Source organism: Coregonus clupeaformis, unplaced genomic scaffold (assembly GCF_020615455.1).
Source record: "Coregonus clupeaformis isolate EN_2021a unplaced genomic scaffold, ASM2061545v1 scaf0197, whole genome shotgun sequence".
NCBI classification, from domain to species: Eukaryota; Metazoa; Chordata; class Actinopteri; order Salmoniformes; family Salmonidae; genus Coregonus; species Coregonus clupeaformis.
Window position 1 is genome coordinate 333,177 of NW_025533652.1, and position 13,229 is coordinate 346,405.

General features: G+C 40.5%; 1 pseudogene; it reads right to left on the bottom strand.

Moving 5' to 3' along the window:
- Positions 1 to 1,573: 1,573 nt before the first annotated feature.
- LOC123484103 lies at positions 1,574 to 12,717 on the bottom strand (annotated as a pseudogene).
- Positions 12,718 to 13,229: the final 512 nt, after the last annotated feature.

Here is a 13,229-nt window from a genome sequence, read left to right on the forward strand (position 1 = left end):
ACACACACACACACACACACACACTGGTCCCAGACACACAAAAAGGGAAACACTCACACAAATAAACACACACACACACACACACACTGGACACACACACAAACTCACACACACTGGGCACACACACACACACCGCACACACACAAAGGACACACAGACACACACAATGGCCCCCACACACACAAAGGAATCACACAGAGTGGAAACAAACATACACACACACAAACACTGTACACACTAGACACACACAAAGTTACATGCTGACTGTGACTGACTCCCTTTAAGAGTGTGCTCCTAATCTCAGCTCATTACCTGTTTAAAAGACACCTGGGAGCCAGAAATCTTTCTGGTGTGTGTGGGTCCAGTGTGTGAGTGTGTGTGTGTCCAGTGTGTGTGTGTGTGTGTGTGTGTCCACTGTCTGTGTGTGTGTGTGTGTTTGTGTGTGTGTTTCATTTTTGTGTGTCTGGGACCAGTGTGTGTGTGTGTATGTGTGTCAAGTGTGTGTGTGTCCAGTGTGTGTGTGTGTGTGTGTGTCCTTTGTGTGTATGTGTCCAGTGTGTGGTGCGTGTCCAGTTTGTGTGTGTGTGTCCAGTGTGTATGTGTGTGTCCAGTGTGTGTGTGTGTGTGTGTGTGTGAGTCCAGTGTGTGTCCAGTGTGTTTGTGTGTGTGTCCAGTGTGTGTTTGTCCAGTGTGCGTGTGTGTCCAGTGCGTGTGTGTGTGTGCCCAGTGTGTCTGTGTGTCCAGTGTGTGTAATTGTGTGTCCTGTGTGTGTGTGTCCATTGTGTGTGTGTGTGTGTGAGTCCAGTGTGTTTGTGTGTGTGTCCAGTGTGTGTGTGTCCTGTGTGTGTGTGTAGGAGTGTGTGTGTTTGTCCAGTGTGCGTGTGTGTGTGTGCCCAGTGTGTCTGTGTGTCCAGTGTGTGTATGTGTGTGTCCTGTGTGTGTGTGTCCATTGTGTGTGTGTGTGTGTCCACTCTGTGTGTGTGTCCTGTGTGTTTGTGTGTGTGTGTCTGTCCAGTGTGTTTGTGTGTGTGTGTGTGTCCACTCTGTGTGTGTGTATGTGTGTCCAGTGTGTGAGTGTGTGTGTCCAGTGTGTGTCCAGTGTGTTTGTGTGTGTATCCAGTGTGTTTGTGTGTCCATTGTGTGTGTGTGTGTGTGTGTCCAGTTTGTGTGTTTGTCCAGTGTGGGTGTGTGTGTGTGAGTGTGTGTCCAGTGTGTGTGTGTGTCAGGACACACACTGGACACACACTGGACACACACACACTGGACCCACAAACACACACACACACTCACGCACTGGACACACACATACACACACACACACACACACACACTCACACTAACACTAACACACACACACACTGGACACACACACACGCACTGGACACACACACACACACTGGACACACACACACGCACTGGACACACACATAAACACACACACACTGGACACACACACACACACACACAGTCTTTATATAACTTAGTCCAAGTGGTGGTCAGAATGTTTGTCTTAACTAGCCTGATAACTCCAACATGTCTGATATGAACATTGACATAAACCCTCTACATACTTGAGTTTCTCCAGTCTGCAGTGTGGATCCTCCAGTCCAGCAGAGAGCAGTCTGACTCCTGAGTCTCCTGGGTGATTGTAGCTCAGGTCCAGTTCTCTCAGGTGTGAGGGGTTTGACTTCAGAGCTGAGAACAGAGAAGCACAGCCTTCTCTGTGACTAGACAGCCTGACAGCCTGCAAAGAGTCAAATCATATTAAAACCACACTGCTATTCTTTGGTGGTGAAAATAGTGGCAGTATTATTATTTTTTTTTCACTGTTTAGAAATGAAAGCACTTTATGTATCTATTCCCCTATTTGAAAAAGTCATAAGTATTCTGACCAATTCACTTATAGTGTATTAAAGTAGTCAAAGGTTTAGTATTTGGTCCCAAACTCATTGGTTGCATTTGCAGTTTGTCTTGGTTGTGTTTTGGGTTATGTTTTGCCCAACAGTAACTGAATGGTGGATGATGACTGGATTAATCTTCTGTCTAAGTGAGTAGATAACAGGTTTCTAAACACTACTAAATGAATCCTGATGATGACATGTTAAGAAAAATCATGAATGAATCATGAATTATAATGAGTGAGAAAGTTACAGAGGCTACAACAAAACATGCTAACCTCTCACCATTACCAATAACAGAGGGGGTATGATCCTTGTTCCTCTGTAACTTTCTCATTCATCATCATTCATGATTCATTCATGATTATTCATAATCATGGTAGCATCCACATGAATGTAGAAGTGTTCAGAAACATATTCTATTCTTACTGACAATACAAGTGAAGTGACTCCAAAATGACAGGACATTATTCACCATTCAGTTTCTATTGGGAAAAACATCATCCAAAACACAACCAAGACAAACTGCAAATGTATACAACAAGTTTGTAGAATCACAGGCTTGATGTAATCACTGTGGGTAAGGAATATGGGACCAAATACTAAACTTATGACTATGTAGTGTATTAAGATTATGTCTTTGTTAAATGTTTTTCATGAAGAAATGGAATGTTGGTTATGTTAATATATGTTTTAGTGTAACGTCACGTACAACAGACAGGAAGTGTGTTGTAGACAGGGGAGACTGGTGATTGGCCAGAAGAGGGAGCATCATTGTTTATAAATAGGGGGGAAAACGAAGGAGAGGGCAGAACGGCCATGGCAATCTGAGGCGCCGTTCTCCGGACACCGCGGGTCTGTACTTATGCTGTAACCTCGTGATTTTAATAAAAGCCTCTAACACGATGCAGCATAAACGGACTCTTTGTTGACAGCAATAATATGCCACCATTCACCCGATACGACAACTATTTTAATACAATATAAGTGAATATGTCCAAATTATTAAGACCTTTTCAAATGGGAGAACTAGATACATAAAGTGCTTTCATTTCTAAACAGTAACACAGATATGTATGAATACCCTCAAATAAAAGGTGACATTATATACTGTCACCTAATATGAAACATTCTATCTCAAATCCAAAATGATGGAGCATATGGTGTGGACTATGTGTGCCTGGTAAACACATGTGGATCTGGTGAACAGTTCTCACTTGTTGACTACCTACAGGAATACTGACCTCAGAGTCTCCAGTTTACAGTGGGGATTCCCCAGTCCAGCAGAGAGCAGCTTCACTCCTGAATCCTTCAGGTCATTGTTACTCAGATCCAGCTCTCTCAGGTGTGAGGGGTTTGACTTCAGAGCTGAGACCAGAGAAGCACAGCCTTCCTCTGTGACTAGACAGCCTGACAGCCTGCAAAGAGTCAAATCATATTAAAACCACACTGCTATTCTTTGGTGGTTAAAATAGTGGCAGTATGTATTTTTTCAACATATTCAGATATATCAGTGTCCTGAAACCTGCCATATCTATTCATAAATGAATGTTTCATTATTAGAAATGACAAATTATCAAAGTATTGCTTGTAGATAGAAAAATGCATATTACAAATATTTGAGTAGACTGACCAGAGCAGTTTAAAAAGCAGTATCAGTCAAAAGACAGACAGTGAGGTATCAGATTTAGATTGTATTGAGTATACAGTCCACAGTATATCTATTTTGACAGTGAAACTGACATTTTAAATGTGTCTCTATACTCCACCATTTTGGATTTGAGATCAAATGTTTCATATGAGGTGACAGTATATAATGTCACCTTTTATTTGACGGTATTTTCATACATATCTGTTTCACCATTTAGAAATGAAAGCACTTTATGTATCTAGTCCCCCCATTTGACGAAGTCAAACGTATTCTGACCATTTGACTTATATTGTATTAACGTAGTCAAAAGTTGAGTATTTGGTTGTGAACTCATTGGATGTTTTTTGCAGTTTGTTTTGGGTTATGTTTTGCCCGATAGTAACTGAATGGTGGATGATGACTGGAGTAATTTTCTGTCTAAGTGAGTAGATACCAGGTTTCTAAACACTACTAAATTAATCCTGATGATGCCATGATTAAGAAAAATTATGAATGAATCATGAATAATAATGAGTGAGAAAGTTACAGAGGCTAAAACAAAACATGCTAACCTCTCACCATTACCAATAACAGAGGGGGTATGATGCTTGTTCCTCTGTAACTTTCTCATTCATCATCATTCACGATTCATTCATGATTATTCATAATCATGGTAGCATCCACATGAATGTAGAAGTGTTCAGAAACATCTTCTATTCTTACTGACAATACAAGTGAAGTGACTCCAAAATGACAGGACATTATTCACCATTCAGTTTCTATTGGGAAAAACATCATCCAAAACACAACCAAGACAAACTGCAAATTCATTCAAAAGTTTGTAGATTCACAAGCTTGATGTAATCACTGCAGGCAAAGAATATTCAAAGACCAAACACTAAAACACTAAACATTGGACTAAATTATTTTGTCCAAATACTTATGACTTTTTCAAATGGTAGAACTAGAGAACTACATACATAAAGTGCTTTCATTTCTAAACAGTAAAACAGGTATGTATGAACACCCTCAAATAAAAAGTGACATTCTGTACTGTTGCCTAATATGAAACAATTTCAAATCCAAAATGCTGGAGCATAGCACCAAATGTAAAACTGTAAGCTTCACTGTCCAAACACATATGGTGTGGACTATGTGTGCCTGGTAAACACATGTGGATCTGGTGAACAGTTATCACTTGTTGACCAACTACAGGAATACTGACCTCAGAGTCTCCAGTTTACAGTGGGGATTCCCCAGTCCAGCAGAGAGCAGCTTCACTCCTGAATCCTTCAGGTCATTGTTACTCAGATCCAGCTCTCTCAGGTGTGAGGGGTTTGACTTCAGAGCTGAGACCAGAGAAGCACAGCCTTCCTCTGTGACTAGACAGCGTGACAGCCTGCAAAGAGTCAAATCATATTAAAACCACACTGCTATTCTTTGGTGGTCAAAATAGTGGCAGTATATTTTTTTCAACATATTCAGATATATCAGTGTCCTGAAACCTTCCATATCTATTCATAAATGAATGTTTCATTATTAGAAATGACAAATTATCAAAGTATTACATGTAGATAGAAAAATGTATAGTACAAATATTTGAGTAGACTGACCAGAGCAGTTTAAAAAGCAGTATCAGTCAAAAGTCAGACAGTGAGGTATCAGATTTAGATTGTATTGAGTATACAGTCCACACCATATCTAGTTTGACAGTGAAACTGACATTTTCAATGTGGCTCTATACTCCAGCATTTTGGATTTGAGATCAAATGTTTCATATGAGGTGACAGTATATAATGTCACCTTTTATTTGAGGGTATTTTAATACATATCTGTTTCACCGTTTAGAAATGAAAGCACTTAATGTATCTAGTCCCCCATTTGACGAAGTCAAACGTATTCTGACCATTTCACTAATAGTGTATTAACGTAGTCAAAAGTTGAGTATTTGGTTGTAAACTCGTTGGTTGTATTTGCAGTTTGTTTTGGGTTATGTTTTGCCCAATAGTAACTGAATGGTGGATGATGACTGGAGTAATTTTCTGTCTAAGTGAGTAGATAACAGGTTTCTGTAGCTGTGCCACTAGAGATCCTGGTTCGAATCCAGGCTCTGTCGTAGCCGGCCGCGACCGAAGACCCCATGGGGCGGCGCACAATTGGCCCAGCGTCGTCCAGGGTAGGGGAGGGAATGGCCGGCAGGGATGTAGTTTGGTTGGTAGAGCATGGCGTTTGCAACACTAGGGTTGTGGGTTCGATTCCCACGGGGGCCAGTATGAAAAAAATTTCATAAAAAATTATGTATGCACTCACTAACTGTAAGTCGCTCTGGATAAGAGCGTCTGCTAAATGACTAAAATGTAAATGTTTCTAATCACTACTAAATTAATCCTAATGATGCCATGATTAAGAAAAACCATGAATGAATCATGAATAATAATGAGTGAGAAAGTTACAGTGGCTACAACAAAACATGCTAACCTCTCACCATTACCAATAACAGAGGGGGTATGATCCTTGTTCCTCAGTAACTTTCTCATTCATCATCATTCACGATTCATTCATGATTATTCATAATCATGGTAGCGTCCACATGAATGTAGAAGTGTTCAGAAACATCTTCTATTCTTACTGACAATACAAGTGAAGTGACTCCAAAATGACAGGACATTATTCACCATTCAGTTTCTATTGGGAAAAACATCATCCAAAAACACAACCAAGACAAACTGCAAATGCATTCAACAAGTTTGTAGAATCACAAGCTTGATGTAATCACTTCAGGCAAAGAATATTCAAAGACCAAACACTAAAACACTAAACATTGGACTAAATTAATTTGTCCAAATACTTATGACTTTTTCAAATGGGAGAACTGCATACATTAAGTGCTTTCATTTCTAAACAGTAAAACAGGTACTGTCGTATTAAAAAGTTTGGGCACCCCTGACAATTGCCATGATTTCCATTTATAAATAATTGGTTGTTTGGATCAGCAATTTCATTTTGATCTATCAAATAACTGATGGACACAGTAATATTTCAGGAGTGAAATTAGGTTTATTGGATTAACAGAAAATGTGCAATATGCATCAAAACGAAATTAGACAGGTGCATAAATTTGGGTACCCCAACAGAAAAATCACATCAATATTTAGTAGAGCCTTCTTTTGCTAAAATAACAGCCTCTAGACGCTTCCTATAGCCTCTAATGAGTGTCTGGATTCTGGATGAAGGTATTTTGGACCATTTCTCCTTACAAAACATCTCCACTTCAGTTAGGTTTGATGGTTTCCGAGCATGGACAGCCTGCTTCAAATCATCCCACAGATTCTCAATGATATTCAGGTCTGGGGACTGGGATGGCCATTCCAGAACATTGTACTTGTTCCTCTGCATAAATGCCCGGGTAGATTTTGAGCAGTGTTTTGGGTCGTTGTCTTGTTGGAATATTCAGACCTGGCGTAACTTCAACTTTGTGTCTTATTCTTCAACATTATTCCCAAGAATCTGCTGATATTGAGTGGAATCCATGCGACCCTCAACTTTAACAATAGTCCCAGTACCGCACTGGCCATACAGCCCCACAGCATGATGGAACCCCCACCAAATTTGACTGTGGGTAGCAAGTGTTTTTCTTGGAATGCTGTGTTCTTTTGCCGCCATGCATAACGCCCCTTGTTATGACCAAATAACTCAATCTTTGTTTCATCAGTCCACAGCACCTTATTCCAAAATGAAGCTGGCTTGTCCAAATGTGCGTTTGCATACCTCAAGCGACATCACTCTCCCGTACAGCTTCTCCTTGTGCAAAGTGCGCTGAATTGTTGAACGATGCACAGTGACACCATCTGCAGCAAGATGATGTTGTAGGTCTTTGGAAGTGGTCTGTGGGCTGTTTTTGACCGTTCTCACCATCCTTCGCCTTTGCCTCTCCGATATTTTACTTGGCCTGCCACTTCTGGCCTTAACAAGAACTGTGCCTGTGGTCTTCCATTTCCTCACAATGTTCCTCACAGTGGACACTGACAGCTTACATCTCTGCATTAGCTTTTTGTATCCTTCCCCTAAACCATAATGTTGAACAATCTTTGTTTTCAGGTCATTTGAGAGTTGTTTTGAGGCCCCCATGTTGCCACTCTTCAGAGGAGAGTCAAAGAGAACAACAACTTACAATTGGCCACCTTAAATACATTTTCTCATGATTGGATGCATGTGTCTATGAAGTTCAAGGCTTAATGAGTTCACCAAACCAATTGTGTGTTCCAATTAATCAGTGCTAAGTTGTCACAGGTATTCAAATCAACAGAATGACAAGGGGTGCCCAAATTCTTGCATAGCCTATTTTTCACATCTGATTTAATTTCATACAACTTAATATTGCTACACTAAAAATCTTTGTCTGGACAATACCCCAGTACTCAGCTTTTATTAGAAAAGGAATGGCATGCCACTGTGATCATTTTCTGTGATGACAGAGTCAATTATTATGCAGCCTCAGAGGGGTGCCCAAACTTTTTCATACGACTGTATGTATGAATACCCTCAAATAAAAAGTGACATTCTGTACTGTTGCCTAATATGAAACAATTTCAAATCCAAAATGAAGGAGCATAGCGCCAAATTTAAAACTGTAAACTTCACTGTCCAAACACATATGGTGTGGACTATGTGTGCCTGGTAAACACATGTGGATCTGGTGAACAGTTATCACTTGTTGACCAACTACAGGAATACTGACCTCAGAGTCTCCAGTTTACAGTGGGGATTCCCCAGTCCAGCAGAGAGCAGCTTCACTCCTGAATCCTTCAGGTCATTGTTACTCAGATCCAGCTCTCTCAGGTGTGAGGGGTTTGACTTCAGAGCTGAGACCAGAGAAGCACAGCCTTCCTCTGTGACTAGACAGCCTGACAGCCTGCAAAGAGTCAAATCATATTAAAACCACACTGCTATTCTTTGGTGGTGAAAATAGTGGCAATATATTTTTTCAACATATTCAGATATATCAGTGTCCTGAAACCTGACATATCTATTCATACGTTAATGTATCATTATTTGAAATTATCAAATTATTGATTGTAGATAGAAAAATGTATTGTACAAATATTTGAGTAGACTGACCAGACCATTTAAAAAAGCAGTATCAGTCAAAAGACAGACAGTGAGGTATCAGATTTAGATTGACTTTATGTATCTAGTCCCCCATTTAAAGAAGTCAAAAGTATTCTGACCAATTCACTTATAGTGTATTAAAGTAGTCAAAAGTTTAGTATTTGGTCCCAAACTCGTTGGTTGCATTTGCAGTTTGTTTTGGTTCTGTTTTGGGTTATGTTTTGCCCGATAGTAACTGAATGGTGGATGATGACTGGAGTAATTTTCTGTCTAAGTGAGTAGATAACATGTTTCTAAACATGACTAAATTAATCCTGATGATGCCATGATTAAGAATAATCATGAATGAATCAGGAATAATAATGAGTGAGAGAGTTACAGAGGCTACAACAAAACATGCTAACCTCTCACCATTACCAATAACAGAGGGGGTATGATCCTTGTTCCTCTGTAACTTTCTCATTCATCATCATTCACGATCCATTCATGATTATTCATAATCATAGTAGCATCCACATGAATGTAGAAGTGTTCAGAAATATCTTCTATTCTTACTGACAATACAAGTGAAGTAACTCCAAAATGACAGGACATTATTCACCATTCAGTTTCTATTGGGAAAAACATCATCCAAAACACAACCAAGACAAACTGCAAATGCATTCAACAAGTTTGTAGAAACACAAGCTTGATGTAATCACTGCAGGTAAGGAATATGGGACCAAATACTAAACTTTGGACTAAATTAATTTGTCCAAATACTTATTACTTTTTCAAATGGGAGAACTAGATACATTAAGTGCTTTCATTTCTAAACAGTAAAACAGGTATGTATGAATACCCTCAAATAAAAAGTGACATTCTGTACTTTTGCCTAATATGAAACATTATATCTCAAATCCAAAATGATGGAGCATAGCACCAAATGTAAAACTGTAAGCTTCACTGTCCAAACACATATGGTTGTGGACTATGTGTGCCTGGTAAACACATGTGGATCTGGTGAACAGTTATCACTTGTTGACCAACTACAGGAATACTGACCTCAGAGTCTCCAGTTTACAGTGGGGATTCCCCATTCCAGCAGAGAGCAGCTTCACTCCTGAATCCTTCAGGTCATTGTTACTCAGATCCAGCTCTCTCAGGTGTGAGGGGTTTGAACTGAGAGCTGAGGCCAACACTTCACAGGATGTGTCTGTGAGTTTACAGCCAGTGAGTCTGTCAACAGAGTAAATACCATGAGGGACAGGTTGTATTAAAATGTTATATTTAGCTTCCCTGCTTACACTGTTACCCCTGCACTAATAATGTGAACACTGTGTATAGATGTCTCAATGCAACAACTTTTCTGATCCGTTTGTATTACAATTTGTTTAAGACTTTTCAGCTGATAGAAAGTTTAGTCAGCCAATGAAAATATTGTTGTTCTTACATATAGTAAAGTTTGGTCTGAGGGATAGTCACATGAGTACTTACAGAGCCAGTCAGCCAATAAAAATGCTGCTCTAACTACAATGTATTTTGGTGTGGGATATTTCCCTGAATACTTACAGAGCTTTCCTGTAGCCTCTCACAGCTGGGAGCAGTCTCCTACGACCCTCCTCTGATGTCTTGTATACCTTCGGGTCAAACACATCCAGAACCTCCTCTGATATCTGTAGCATGTAGGCCAGTGCTGAACACAGAGAATGTGTGAGGTTTTTGGATCTCTTCTCTGACCTCAAGTACGCTTGGATTTCTTCCTGTACTGAATGGTCTTTCATCTCTATCAGACAGTGGAAGAGATTGATGCACCTCTCAGGGGAGATGTTCTTCCTCTGCATCACCTTAAGGGATCGGATTGTTTTCTGGACGCTGTCTGGACTGCTTTCTGTCTGTGTCACCAGACCTCGTAGGAGTTTCTGATTGGACTCCAGTGACATGCCATGAAGGAAGCGGACAAAGAGGTCCAGGTGTCCGTTCTTGCTCTCCAAGGCTTTATCCACGGTACTCTTCAGCAGCTCATGCAAGGTTAGCTCTTCAGACGCAGCTCTAGACTTTCTCTTGAGGAAGGGCTTCAGTGCATCCATGTTCTTGGTTGTGTAACAATGGTACATGTAGACAGCTGAGAGAAACTCCTGAATGCTCAGATGAACAAAGCAGTACACCACTCTCTGAAATAACACAGACTCTTCTTTAAAGATTTGTGTGCACACTCCTGAGTACACTGAGGCTTCTTTGACATCAATGCCACACTCTTTCAGGTCTTCTTCATAGAACATGAGATTACCCTTCTCCAGATTTTCAAACGCCAGCTTTCCCAGCTTCAGAAGAATTTCCTTATATGATTCCATGAGCTCCTGTTGATCCATCTCATCTCTTCCATGATATTTCTGGTTCTTCAGGCTGGTCTGAATGAGCAGGAAGTGTATTGACATCTCAGTCAGAGTCGTGGGCATATCTCTCCTCTTGTCTGTACTCAACATGTGTTCAAGGACTATTGCAGAAATCCAACAGAAGACTGGAATGTGGCACATGATGTGGAGGCTCCTTGATGTCTTTATGTGTGAGATGATTCTGCTGGCCAGGTCCTGATCGCTGAATCTCTTCCTGAAGTACTCCTCCTTCTGTGGGTAATTGAACCCTCGTACCTCTGTCACCTGGTCAACACACTTAGGGGGATCTGATTGGTAGCTGCTGGTCGGGAGGTTATCCATAGGAGAGCAGAGGGAAGCAGATTCCCCTTGATGAGGTTTGTCAGCAGAACATCGACAGACGATGTCTGGGTGACATCAGACACCTTTTCATTGTGCTGGAAATCCAATGGAAGTCTGCTTTCATCCAAACCATCAAAGATGAACATAGCTTTACAGGCAGTGAGTTTCTTTGCATTGCCTATGTCTAGTTCTGTGTGGAAGCCATTTAAAAGTCTGAGAAGACTGTACTGGAGATCTTTAATCAAGTTCAGCTCCCGGAAAGGAAGCAGAAACATGATATCCACATCTTGGTTCGCCTTCTCTTCAGCCCAGTCTAGGATGAACATCTGCACAGAGACTGTTTTTCCGATGCCAGCGATGCCCTTCGTCAGCACAGTTCTGATGCTTCTCTCTTGGCCTGGTAAGGGTTTAAATATGTCATTGCAGTGGATTGCTGTGTCATGTGAGGTTGGTGTCCTGGATGCTGTCTCTAGCTGCCACACCTCATGTTCATTGTTAACCCCTTCACTCTCTCCCTCGGTGATGTAGAGGTCTGTGTAAATCCTGTTGAGGGGAGTTTGGTTCCCTGCTTTTTCCATGCCTTCTATCACACATTCATACCTCCTTTTCAGACTGTCTTTATGGTTTACTATAGCTCTCTGCAGGCTGTCATCCACTACAAGGGAAGAGGAAAAATGATGTGTATCAGAAACATTCATTGACAGGATGAAAAGTGGGCCTTCCACAAGTACAGTAACTTCTATTATCTCATAATATTGTAGTTAACTACTGTAAATCATATTAAGGTATTGACTTGGCCCACGTGTGCAAGTGGTCTTACTGTTTTCAGAGCCTCTTGTTTTATTGGGTTGACTCAGCTGCTGTAGTACAGGACGTGTTCTGGATCTCTTTCTACACTGAGGACAGTCATAGTCTCCTGAAGGAGCAGGTTTCTCCCAGTATCTGGTGATGCACTGTCTGCAGAACCTGTGTCCACAGGTGATAGAGACTGGATCCCTCAGCACCTGCTGACACACTGCACACCTGGACTGATCCTCTAACAGAGTAGACCATCCACTATAGAGATAAAGGAGAGAGAGAGAGAGATTGTAGATGTTAATACTGATCCTTTAACAGAGTAGACCTTCCACTATAGAGATAAAGGAGAGAGAGAGAGATTGTAGATGTTAATACTGATCCTTTAACAGAGTAGACCATCCACTACAGAGATAAAGGAGAGAGAGAGATTGTAGATGTTAATACTGATCCTTTAACAGAGTAGACCATCCACTACAGAGATAAAGGAGAGAGAGATTGTAGATGTTAATACTGTTCATAGACAGACAGCTGGGAACAGAATACTCTGCTCTCTGAGTGTGGTAGTAGCCTCTGGAATGAATAACATGTCCACAGTTGTATTACTAAACTATATTAACTCAGAAGGTTGTAGAAACATGTCCACAGTGGTATTACTAAACTATATGAACTCAGAAGGTTGTAGAAACATGTCCACAGTGGTATTACTAAACTATATGAACTCAGATTGTAGAAACATGTCCACAGTGGTATTACTAAACTATATGAACTCAGAAGGTTGTAGAAACATGTCCACAGTGGTATTACTAAACTATATGAACTCAGATTGTAGAAACATGTCCACAGTGGTGTTACTAAACTATATGAACTCAGATTGTAGAAACATGTCCACAGTGGTATTACTAAACTATATGAACTCAGAAGGTTGTAGAAACATGTCCACAGTGGTATTACTAAACTATATGAACTCAGAAGGTTGTAGAAACATGTCCACAGTGGTATTACTAAACTATATGAACTCAGAAGGTTGTAGAAACATGTCCACAGTGGTATTACTAAACTATATGAACTCAGAAGGTTGTAGAAACATGTCCACAGTGG